Below are 12369 nucleotides of genomic sequence, written 5' to 3' on the forward strand. Positions count from 1 at the left end.
GAAAGATTTTTTAAAATCAGAGCCTTCAAATAGCAAATTAAGTGTTCCTGTTAGTTTAGTTGGCTGAGACCTTGCTGCATGAAGAACTATTCATGCAGTCTTGGTTTTAAAAACAAGTACTTTGGCACTTTCTAAGTGTGATGAACACACGTGTACCTCTACACACTTTAAAAATTTGTATTGTAATGAAATAGTTGCTAAGACTGTGGGAATCTTAGGGTAATTTCAATCAAAATACTGGCTTAGTTAAGGTACCAAGAAGTCTGGGGGGAAAAAAAAAAAATCTTTGTTATAGTAATTTCTTTTTGTCCTCCTTCTGGAAGTGAAGAACATGTCATACTTTTTGTATGCCACAAGTCCTGATCCAAGTCCAAGTGGCTTGGCACAGCTCAGTAAACAGTCTTGTTTGGATTTGCCTTGATTCGGTGTTAGGATGGCAAAATTAATCTCCTGTGTTTGCTTTGTTACAGCGGGTGAGGATTGATGGTTGATGTTTTCCAGCCACTTTTTCAAAGCCCAAAGTAGGAACGAAACTGAAGGGTTTAGATTAGTCATTTGCTTAAATTGCTTTGCCGTGCAATCCAACACGGCCCACTCGAGTTCCCAGCTCAGAGATGCTGTATTTAGCATAGCGAGCTCCGGCTCCAGCTGTGGTACAGTCACCGAGGAGATTTCAGGCTCCATGGCTCCTGTGCTCTCAGGCACTGAAATGCAGCACAGGGACAGCTGCTCCCTGCAGCAAGGCCAGGGGTGACTCTGCAGCTTTCCCGTGGAAAAGCTTATGAGCTCCATGTTTTTCTGGTATAACCTTCTTTGGAGCTCTTCAAAAGAGTAAAATAAAAAGAAATCCCTTGCCTGGTACAGGTTTGGTTTCAGGACACATCAGGGAGCAGATAAAAGTGTGCCTGATTTTCCCTTTTCTATTTATTATCCGTTGTTCCTCTCCAAGATCAGCTGTTCATGGAGACCCACCACAGCCAGTTCTATAAGTAGCTGTGGGATGCCAGACCTAGCACAGAGGCAGCAGAGGTTTGCAGAGATGTGCCCTGGGGCCTGTGCAGCAGTTCTCATTTTCTTAGAGGATCTCCCCCGCAAAGTCCCTGCTTTCAACCCCCTGTAGTAACAATTCCCTTACCAAAGACATGCTCCTGTGTTTCCAGAGGAGAATGAGGAAATTTGTTCCTCCGTGCTCTTGGTTTGAGCGACCGTGAGGAATGGATTGAGGCAGCCGTGCAGCATGGCAGGCACAGAGGCACTCAGCCCACGTGGCACTGTATCCTGCAGGGCAAAAGCTCTCAAAGGAAAAGAACTAATTGAAACTTAAACCTTTTTTGTGGTGTTTCTCATCTTTGTAGTAAATGCAGAAATACTGTGGGTAGAGGTGACGGACTGGGCAGGATGTCATGGGTAGTGTGGGGAAGAGAAGCATTTTGGTGCAAGTTTTGTTGTATTTTTTGACCACAGAACATTCCGTGTTAAGGTGCCATTTTTAATCTGTCCCACAGAAGTTTGTTTGGAAGATCTATGATGTGAGTATCAGGAGTGCCTGAAATATCTGATTTCTTAAGCTGAGGGAAGAGGTTGCCATGGTTTACAGTTGATAGCATGAAAAAAATAATTGTGGTGTGTCCCAGTGCAAGAAGTTTGTGTATGTGATTGATATAGGGCCTGGGCCAGGGCTGGGAGCAGCAGCTGCTGCAGCCTGATTTATCTCAGAGCAAACATCTGAGCGGGCGTCTGCAGTCCTGCTGCTCCGAGTGGTTGTGACCTTTCAAATATCTGCTCTTTTAGACAAGTGCTTTGGGGCAGGCAGGATGTCTTTCATTACCAGGCAAAGTAAAATATTAAGTAAAGGCGGAGCTCACGTCAAACTGTGAAAAATTTTATTTGGAAGCCTTGTTGCAAATTCTTTTGCCTGCTCTGATTTTTTATATTCCATGCAATAGAATGTCTGTGCACTGTGCATATCCCACATACTGCTGTTGTTTATCATTGGGGACTGTGAGTGCAGAGCTGGATTTGTGGGAAACATTTCAAAAATGTATTGGACAACTGTTGGAGAGAGCTGACAAAGGCATCTTTGTGAGCAAAATACAACGTGCCGTAACAAAGTGTTGCAGGAGTAGGACTGAATTATATTTAGTAAACAAACAGAAGCAGCACCTCTGCGTTCTGCAAGCCTGCATTTCTCACAGCTCAGCTCTTCCTCTCCTTTCTTAGAAATGATTTTAGAATAAATATTGTTATGAAAGTACAGAGAATCTATTTATGCTCCAAAGATCCCAGCTGGGATTGTGATGCATAAACCAAAAAGAGCAAGCTCAGATAAGGGGATGGGAACCTTCCTCTAGTGGAAGCTATCCCTGCCCATGGCAGAGGGCTGGAACAAGATGATCCCTTGCAACCCACCCCATCCTGGGATCCTCCTGTAAAGGCAGCTCAGCAGTCGCAAAGGCCAGAGTGCCGCATTGCAGCGTACCTGGCGGTCTGGCGTGGGGACACCAAAGGTGGCTGCCTCGTCCCAGCTGTCATGGCAAACCAGAGACTGACTGCCTGAACTCTGGCTAAAACACTGCTCTGGCAACACTTCCTTTCTATCAAAGTGGAAGCACGATTGGGTGAACATGTGCCATGCACATGATGGCTTTCATACAGACTCCATGGAAGTGGTTAAAAAATTCATTTGAAGAATGTGGAACTCAGTGGAATTAAGGTACTGCATGTGCTGCTCCCAGGCTCTGCCACTCCCAAGGGCTGTGACATCCCTGGACAAGCCTTGCTTGACTTGAGATGTGCCAGTGGTGGTCAGAGGTCATTTTTATCACCCAGAGCAGAGCCAGCTGCTGTTAACAAAGCTGTGTAGGGGAAAAGCTGTGTTTGCTGGAGTCCTTCTCTGACAATTACATGACTGCAATGGAGATGAGGAAAAACATTTACTCTTTTTCAGAGTCATATCATAATGTATTCTGTTCACAGTGGATTTTGACAGTTTATTTTTCTAGAGGGGATGGATGCTTTCTTAGTCCTTTCATTCCACTCCCCATTTTTGTTGGTTTCAATGACACCCCTTCAGCACAAAAAGGTTGCTGGTAACTTCTTTGTGCCTATGTGACATCCTGTGGTTTGGAAAAGACTTCTACCAGGGCAAAACGTTGGAAAGAATAGATAGCAATTCATGCAGAAAATCACTACTACAAGGCAAGTTTAAAACCTGGAACCATCCTCTTTTCTATCTCACTGTGAGACCTGTGAGTGGAATCAGTTTATTCATATTGAGGTTTGTCTATTTGTGAGTTTGACCTAAGAGAAAGTAGGTCAGTGGGTTTTGCTGATGGACTTAGAGGAGCTGCTGGGGACTGTTTTCTGGTGTCCAGTGTAGTATGTTATGAACATAGTATAGCTAATGTTAAGTCATGAATATCTAAAATAGACATGTTTCTGCCCTGTCCAGGATTAGAAATGTCTAAAGAACTCAGCACTTCTGTAGACTTTCTTGCACAGGGAAAGCTTCCTGCAGGATTTCTGCCTTGGTTGGACTGTGGTTGACATCAGCTCTACAGGGAGCTCTGTTCAGGAGTGCGTACAGATTCTTCCTGCAGAATAGGCTGTCTAGCTGGCCCATCAGCTGTGGATGTAGTGAGGAACTGTCAGGAAAGGGATGTGATTGTGATGTACTATATCACATATTATCAAATGAAAGGGAAAACATGCCTAATAACTCACCCTATACATTGGTGTTTACTGTTAGCCTGATTTGGGTCAAAAGCTTTTGACGTGCTATGCTCCCAGATATTCATAGTTTATGATATGGAAGCCTTGGGGACAGCATTCTCTGTCCTTATCCATGTGTTTCCAATTTCTTGTCTTTCTTGGATCCAGTGGGTTGGAAAAGAAGAATTCCGTAGCAAGCAGTTCCACCCCATGGCTCATCCAGCTGGAGTGATGAGGCAGCACATGGCTGTGCTGGCCCTGTGCTCAGACGTCATTTTTAAAGCGCTGCCTCTGGGGACAATTGAAAGGGCAGCGCAGTAACAACAAATCAAGTTTTTCACCAGTGTCATTTGCAAAGTAAGAGAGATATTTTGGTTGGTATGAAATTCAGTTCCAGGTTAATATTCTGTTTTTCTACTTTAGTACATAAAGTGAACAGTGTGATTAAAAATAAATGTCTATGTTTCAGAGTAAGCTCTGGCTCTTTCCTGAGTTGTTACAAGACACCAAATGCTTTGTGTTTTGCTGATCAGCACAAGGAAAACTGATGGGAATCTTCATTGATTCAATAAAACAAAAAGGGATTTTCACCCCTTCAAATCACCATGACCAGTGGTGACTGTTATTTGGTGGTTAATGCAGTTTAGGGAGGGATCTTGGTTTTCTCCTCTAGTGTTGCCCTTCTTGCCTGTGCCACTCCCGTGGTCAGTCACCAGCAGTGTTCAGCTCTTCATTTAAATCATTCATCTCCTGATGTCCAGAGACGCTGGTCCCCTGCCGGTATGCTTTTAGGAGTTGAGTTGGTGTGGGTTCGTGTACGGTTCCTGAACCCCAAATCTAAATGTCTGCCAAGTCCAAGGAATAAATAGACAAAAATGGGACAAATCCTATTCCTAAGGAACTTGTATCTAGCTGCTTATCTGCCTGGCCTGTTTCCCTGTGGATGATACTGGAAGCAGCAGTTACTCCATTAGGATCTGACATGCGGAGTGAAAGCAAACTGGTCTTTGGAGACTTGCTCAGGATCAGGGTGGTTTGGGTTGGAAGGAACTTTAAAGTTCATCCTGCCACAGGCAGGGACTCCTTCCACTGTCCCAGGCTTCTCCAAGCCCTGTCCAACCTGGCCTTGCACACTTCCAGGGATCCAGGGGCAGCCACAGCTTCTCTGGGCACCCTGTGCCAGTCTCACCACCCACTTGAGCAGAAAATTTCTGCCTAGTATCTGATCTAAATCTCTCCCCTTTTAGTTTAAAATGATCCCCCCCCTTGCCCTGTCACTGTGTGCCTCTGTAAAAAGTTGCTCTCCCACCTTTTTGTAGGCCCTCTTTAGGCACTGGAAAGGGCTCTGAGGCCTCCCTGGAGCCTTCTCTTCTCCAGGTGAGCACCCCCAGCTCTCCCAGCCTGGCTCCAGAGCAGAGGGGCTCCAGCCCTTGGGGCATCTCCATGGCCTCCTCTGGACCCACTCCAACAGGTGCACATCTTTCTTTCACTGAGAACCCTAATCTGTATGCAGTACTCCAGGTCTTCCTTCTGTCAGTGTGTCCCTTCCAGGCCAGCTGGATTGGTACAGCTCACCTGCGCTCTGACATTCTTGGGAGGCAGGTGTGTGGCAGGTGCTGGGCACCATCCAGGGGCTGCTTTCTCCTCAGAGCTGCACAGGACTGAAGCAGCTCAAGGGCTTTTCCTTCTGGATTGCACATATCTGAGCTTGCAGTCCTACTTCAAGGGTTGGTGCCTGGATTCTAACAGGCATTTCTAGAAAATAATTCATGTGGCCTTAGCTGGAGGTTTAAATGGTTTAAATGAATAGTGCTGTGAATTTCCTGGCTCTCCACTTGCTCTGCAAGGAGGGCAGATCACCATCTGGAGAGCCTCTGCTCTCTGTGGATAAGGACTTTGTTGACAGCTGCAGATAGAGGATGATGAATTCCATCCCTTGGGTCTCTTTAGCTTTTCTGTTAAGGACAAAATCAGTTCTTCTCTCCTCAATGAGGAATCACATGCTCCTCTTCTTAATTCTAGTGTCCATCAACTTGCAGATCTGTTCTGAACCATTCTGGCTGTTGGGGAGGGGGCAGGTGGGCATGCTCAAACCCAGGCAGAGCAGGAGGTGGTTTTCAAGATGGGAAGTACCAAGGACCTGAATAAATTTTGGTGGTTTTTTTCATCTCCTATGAGCAGAGGACAAATAATTCATGGCAGGTAGTGTAAATTAGCTTGCAGAATCAAGAAACTCATCTGTAATTTTAGTAAGGTTTCGGAGAGTCAAGAATTTGCAGTGCTGTCTTTTTACCTCATCCCTCCACATTCCCAGAGCTCCCTGGAAAACTGTTCTGAATTTTGTGTCAAGCATTTTTCTTTTTCTCCCTGAAAACTGTATCTATTGATATTTCTCTGTGAAGAAACCAGGATGAAACTTTGAGCAGCAGAGATGGAAAAAGTATCACTTTTTAAAATAGCAGTAATAAACTCTTTGCTCCTGCATGGAAAAACTGTATGTGAGTTTGGGTACCCAGCAATCTCTAAAGTGGGGAATTTATAATGGAAATGCTGACACGGGTTTAACGCTGCAGGTGCCAGCCAGAGCTGCCTTGGTGCAGATCTAGCCACAGAAAATTACAGATAAGAAACCAGACAGAGAATCTTGATTGCTTTTTGTGCTGTTCAGCTGGTTTTCTATTTGAGAAAAGCTGTCAAGTAATGATGAGTTTGGGAATATGCATGTTTTGTACACATAAACAGAACAGAAGTTGTGCACGTGAACCGAAGTTTCTATTTCAGCATCTATTCCAAAGCTTAATCTACCCTGTGTAGTTAGTTTCCAGATTAAATCTCATTGTAAAATTTATTAACTGCATCTCTTCATCTGAAGTCCCATGCTTTTATCCATCTTTTCATCTACCGGAAAGGCACTGGGAGCTCCCAAAAGTCAGCAGTTATGTACAGAAAAATAAATTAATTAAACCAGCATGATGACCAGGAGGGTTTTTGTCTCCAAAAGGAATGAAAAAATTAAAAGGGTGTGTGTGGAAGAAGCTAGTTCCAGAGCTGAAGGCAAAGGAGTGAGATGAGTTGCTCAAATAAAATAAAAACTGCACCGTGTTCTGTGGTGTGAGTCCAGAGCTGTCGGTGCTCTGGTGGAAAGCTGCAGCTTCCCTTTCAGCCTGGGTTGGAAATAGCAACTTCCAGGCTGTATTTTATGGATTCTAGAGAAGAATTTTTACAACTTTGTTGTGAGAGTTTTATCTTCAGTAAGAGAGAGCTTCAGCTCTGGATGTCCATGGCCTGACGTATCTGTCAGCTTTGTCTCGAGTGTTGTCGTTCATCCCTGTGGACAAAGGGGAAAGGAAGATCCAAACCCCTCTGAGCTGTAAACTGAGCTTTGACCATGCCTGTGTGGGAAAGAGTGTTGTGCAGGAGTGCTGCCAAAGGAAGGGAATGTGCTCAGGACGGTTGTGCATCTGGAAGAACAGTCTGTGCTCCCAAAAGGTTGCTTCTATTTGCATGGCAGCCATCAGGGAAGGAAAACCTGCAAATCCATCTGCATTTTCCTGGTGTTCCTGGGGCTGATACCCCTATGCAAAGACAGGCTTTGCTGGTTCTGTGGCAGTGAGTTGGCTATGTACTGAATATTTGCTTACTCTATTGAATTACATTTGGAAGTATGTTGAAGATTTTCTCCTGATTCCAGGATGAACAGTACTGTGAGATTGTTGTTCAGCAAGCACCTCGAAGATGTTTTATTTAAAGACTAATCTTCTGATCATGAATTTTAGAAAACAAATCTGATGCCAACTCTGTGGTTGCTTCTGTCTCTTACCGTGTGTCCATCGAATAGTCAGTGTCTCTCCTTGTTTCTGCCGTTTTTGCTCACCAGTCAGTGATGTGCAGTCACAGCTACAGCATTAAAAAAGAACAGGTAAAATGAGAAATATTAGGAATTGCACATCAAGTAGGTTAAAACGTAATTAATTATTAGCTTGGATGTTATCCAGGGCCTAAATATACTTTTGTGAGTCAGCTCTGTGCATAAAAATTGCATAATGAAATAAATGATATCTCCCTTTTTGAGCGGTTGCCTTGTCTCTGATGTAAGGATACCAGCAATTTCTGAAAGGGTTTAGTAACACATGAAGAACGCAAAAGAGGTTTTCAGAAATCACTTAATTTGTAGTGACATTATTTGAGATCTACTACATGTTTTTAATTTACTGTGTAAAAATATCTGATCTTAACGGAGCAAGTGAAATACAATTTTTTTGTTGTTTGCAAATGTGGCTGAGTAGGGAAAACCTTCCAGGAACCATTTCACTGTGGGAACTGGTTTTAATAGATTTGTTTTGGTCTGATGTCACCATTCTTTAATATCTTTTTGGCCTTGCAACAGTGCCCTAATGCAAATGTCTTAAAGGAAGCAAACCTTACCTGCTTAATATTTAGTGAGAGAGCTGAAATCAGTCTACTCTTGCTCTTGCCATCCCCCCAGTTAACCTCGCAGTGTTTTTTCTTCGGGAATTAATGTTGCATTGTGTTGGGGTTTGGGTGTTTTGTTGTCCCTTAACCAAGGTTAAATTAAAAAGAGGAGGGGGAGAAGGGTTTCTGTAGGGGCTTTGGTTGCCCCCCCCCCCCCCCCCCCCCCCGTCTAAGCTTGTAAATCCTAAGAATTCAGTGCAATTAACCAACTGCCCAACTTTTGCCAGCCTATACATAAAAATGTAAGATACTTTCATTTCCCATTGAATTGATGCATCTTTGTCCCACTGAAGGACCTGATCTCTTTGAAATGTCTCAGTCATGCCTGTTTTTCCTGACAGTTCCCTGCCACTGCTCAAGAAGGCCTGGGAGGGGATGGCAGCCGAAGCAGGTGGGACGGTTCCTCGTGCCCCCAGGTGCCGAGCTGGCTGTGCTGGGCAGTGTTTGTGTCTCCAGCAGTTCCAGAGGGCCAGATTGGGCAGCTGACATCACTTGGGTTCCTTGTGCCAGGTGCAGCCAAAACAGATGCGGGAAGAGGAGGGAGGAAAGAATGCGGAGCCGCCAGTTGTCAGCGCCGGCTCCATTCTCCACGGAGCTGATGTGGGAGTTGGCACCGTGTGTTCCCTGCCCAGCACAGGCAGGCTCCTGCAGAGGGTTCCTGAGAGCTTGGAGCTGAACAGAGCTCTTCCTTGCCTTTTGTTCTGCTCCTGAATTTGATGGGGATTAGCAGTTCTGACCAGACATTTGCAGCAGATAGTCCTGGAGTTCTGGCTTTTCTGGTTTTGGCTCTAATCAAATCATTGTGCAGAATTCCAGAATACAAACAGATTTAAAAAAAAAAAAAAATGTGTGTAACAAACTTTTCAAACTTTTTCCTGTGTTCTTTATTTTTCACCCAGAGAGTTTATATTACCAGTTACCCACTGGATTTTTAAATGACTGCAATTTAAATTACCCACCATAAAAAATCTGGCAGCAAATATTAGTGACTGATCCACATGAAATAGTCAATGTAATCTTGGCTCTCCTTTCTGTTACAAACAAATGTGTTGTTTCTAACCTTGAAGATTGAGCAGGTGTGAGGGTTCTTGGTCTCAGCAAAGAAAAAGAGCTTGAACATGTTTAGGTGTAAACGATGATTAATTTTCAGATATTAGGACTAGTTAATGTCCACTAATTAGCATGTCGGTGGCCTAAGCGTGAAGTACCTTACTGTTCTGGTCAGGGCACAGCCACGTTTCCCCTCAAGATCCTGATTATTACCCAGCAGAACGCAGTCTCGTGTCACAGAAGTGGCCTTTAGAATTCTTAGAGTGGATCTTGTTTTTTTCCATAACATTAGGAAAATCATTAAAGCAAAAATAGGATGTCACATATTGCCAGGCCTAATGCCTTCTTGAGTATAAGTGCTGCTGGGATCAGCCAGTTGAAAGAACGTACTTAGTACCTTTAGAAAATTCAGGCTGAATAAATGTCAGCATGCCTTCCCCGATTCCATTCCAGCAGTCTCATTTCCCTGCCTGCAGAGCCTTTCACGACTTTGATTTCCCTACCACCACTTCTCTGTTGTTTAACCTCAGCCCACATACCTAAAGCACTGCATCATGATCCAGAAAAGTGTGGTGATGCTCCTGATGTAACAGAGCTGGACACTTGGCAAAGGTGCTGGCTGGGGCTGCTGCTCCCGGTCATCCCTGGCAATTTATAGGGCACTTGCATGCTGTTGGGGGAGTAGAGTTTTTACAGCACTGCTGCAGTTTTAGGATGTCATTTTTAAACAAAGGCCTAGTCCTACATTATTACTGAGGTTGACTTAAACTGCAGTTTTCTGGACTGTTGCTAATAAAGATGTGCACCCTCAGCTTCCCCAGACACGTGTTCAGCTCAGCACACAGGGAGCTCACTTTGTGAGCTGGACACAATCACCACACCAGCATGGGAATCACAGCTTGTATAAATGTGAGCTGTTGTTGGTGTGCCCCTAAGGGTTTTATTGGGGGTTCATGAGGGGCCAGATAAACATTTGGTTCCAAACTGTCCCTGGTCCTGTGAGCTTGGGGTGTCATGCTCAGGTTACAGTGGGGATTACTGCGGGTGTTTGAGGCTGTTCTGAACTGTTGGGAGTGGCTGATGCCCCAGTGCGTGGTGTGGATAAGGAGAGGGTGGAATGGCAGAAATTAGTGTCTCTGCTGAATGGAAAACTGAGGACTTTTATTTTGCCATGAGTCATTTTATATTATTTTAGTGCTGCTGTGCAATAAGCAGTGTACATATCAAGGAGAGCAAATTCAGGAATAGTGCTCAGTAATAAAGGATGTTACGTCAGTGTGATGGGTGTGATGGATGACTAAAATTTCATTGTTCTTCAGGAGCAGTTCTTTTCTGCAGAGTTCTTGACATGAGAATTATTCTAATTTGTATGAAGAATGCCAGTAAATTTGACTAGAATCATGGAAGAGCTGCAGAGAGAAGAATCAGTACTTAGAAAATTTCCAAAGTGCATGGTTTTGCTTACTCAGTGTGTCTGTGCAGAATTTATACACGTTATGCCTCTGGAAGTGATGCACCACTGATCCCTCTATTTTTCAAGCTGTTTATTAAAAACAGCAGTTCCATTTTTGACTAATTTTAAGAGAGAAATTATGGATTTCTTCAGTTTTGTCTCTGTTCAATTCCCACAGAAGTCGCAGTCTGAACATTTTTCTTCTTTCTCAGCTGCCTTCTTCAAGAAGCAAGAGGAGGTGAAAGTGTTCCCAAAGAAGGTGATGACCATTTTTAACCTTCCTGTTAAAACCAGCTATCCTGCTGCTCATCTTCCAGCACACTTGCAAGAGCTGCATATATTCTGCATCTCAAGTCCTTCAGATCTCAGTTGCTGTAGTTCTCTGGGATATATTAGAAGCAGTGGAATAACTTTAGGGGGAATACAAATCCCCCTAGCACACTGGAGCACTTCTAGTCTTACAGTACTTGGCTTTTCTGAGGGTTGTATTTATTAATTGCTTTCTGCCAAGAAAGCACTTACACAGAAAAAGTGGTCATGACAGATGTATAGTGGAATCCAAAAGTCTGAATATATCCAAAAATCTGAACTGCTGTTGATGAGAAAAAGAAGCAGAGAAAGTAGGGCATTTCTTCGAGCAGAAGGAAAAGGTAGGATTAGATTAGTGCAGAGGAGAGAGGAAGAAATGGTAGTGGAGACAATAAGAGGTCTGTTTGAATAGTTCGTGGTGTCTGCAGCAAGACAACATTAATGGGCAATTTGCCAGCTAATTATACTCCTTTTGTTCTGCTCAGTGCTGCACAGCATAGCAGAGCTTCCCCAGCCTCTGTCACCTGCTTGCCAGGATCTGCAGGAGCAGGTCCTAGCTCCAGGTGCCCTTCCCTCTGGGAATGCTTTTTGGGAGTCCTTGGGTTTCAGGGGCGCTGTGGGGCAGCCGCATTTGCTCTGCAGGAGCACGTAGTGCTGCAGTGTGCTCTGGGCACCCCCCCAGGCAGGAGCAATGCCAAGGATGAGGCTGAGCAAATGAAGAATTTGGGGACCTCTGTGCAGGTTCCAAGTAGTAAAATGCAGCTGTTTGTGCTTTGGAGAGCCACCAGCCCCCCTTCCTTGGAACAATCCTCCTGCTGTAAACCTGCCTTCATTTTGCTTGCTGGCTTTACCAAGCTGGCCTCACATCTACAGTTTCTCATCTTGGAATGCCATGTTTTTTGAAATTCTGTACCTTTTAACTCCTCAGCTGTCAAGAAGTATGCAGGTGTTTGTGTTACACACCACGTGCTGCAGCTCTGCACGTACTCGATGTACTTTGCTGCTGCTTCATAAAACACGTTTCTTCGCTCTTTTGAAGAGCAGCATTTCCCAAACTTGATATGAGTCTGTTACTTTCTTCCATTATGTTCTGGCTCTGTAACTCAGGTAAGGAAGGTGGCTCGAGGGCTCTGAGCAGAGAGTCTCAGCCAGAGTTCTTTGGAAAACTGTTCTTGGAGCGGTGCCCTTCTCCTGCCGTGACAGAAAGTGCATGGAGTGGGCAGGGGAAGGTTGGCCTCTGCTGTTGCAGAGCTCTGCGCATGAACTGCCACACGTTTACGTGTGGGTTCAGAGACATGAGCTTCTCTGGCCATGTCAGCAGTGTCCTGAGGTCTGTGCTCCTGCCCGTGCTGCAGCTCTGGGACTGTTATGGG

At 44.6% G+C, this 12369-nt stretch overlaps 1 protein-coding gene across 5 annotated transcripts in view; it reads left to right on the forward strand.

Annotated features, from left to right (window-relative positions):
• Positions 1-12369, forward strand: part of LOC309585200 (E3 ubiquitin-protein ligase NEDD4-like) — a 103778-nt gene that overhangs the window by 57276 nt on the left and 34133 nt on the right. The window lies entirely within an intron of this gene.

Source organism: Coloeus monedula, assembly GCF_965178545.1.
Source record: "Coloeus monedula genome assembly, chromosome: Z".
Classification (NCBI taxonomy): Eukaryota; Metazoa; Chordata; class Aves; order Passeriformes; family Corvidae; genus Coloeus; species Coloeus monedula.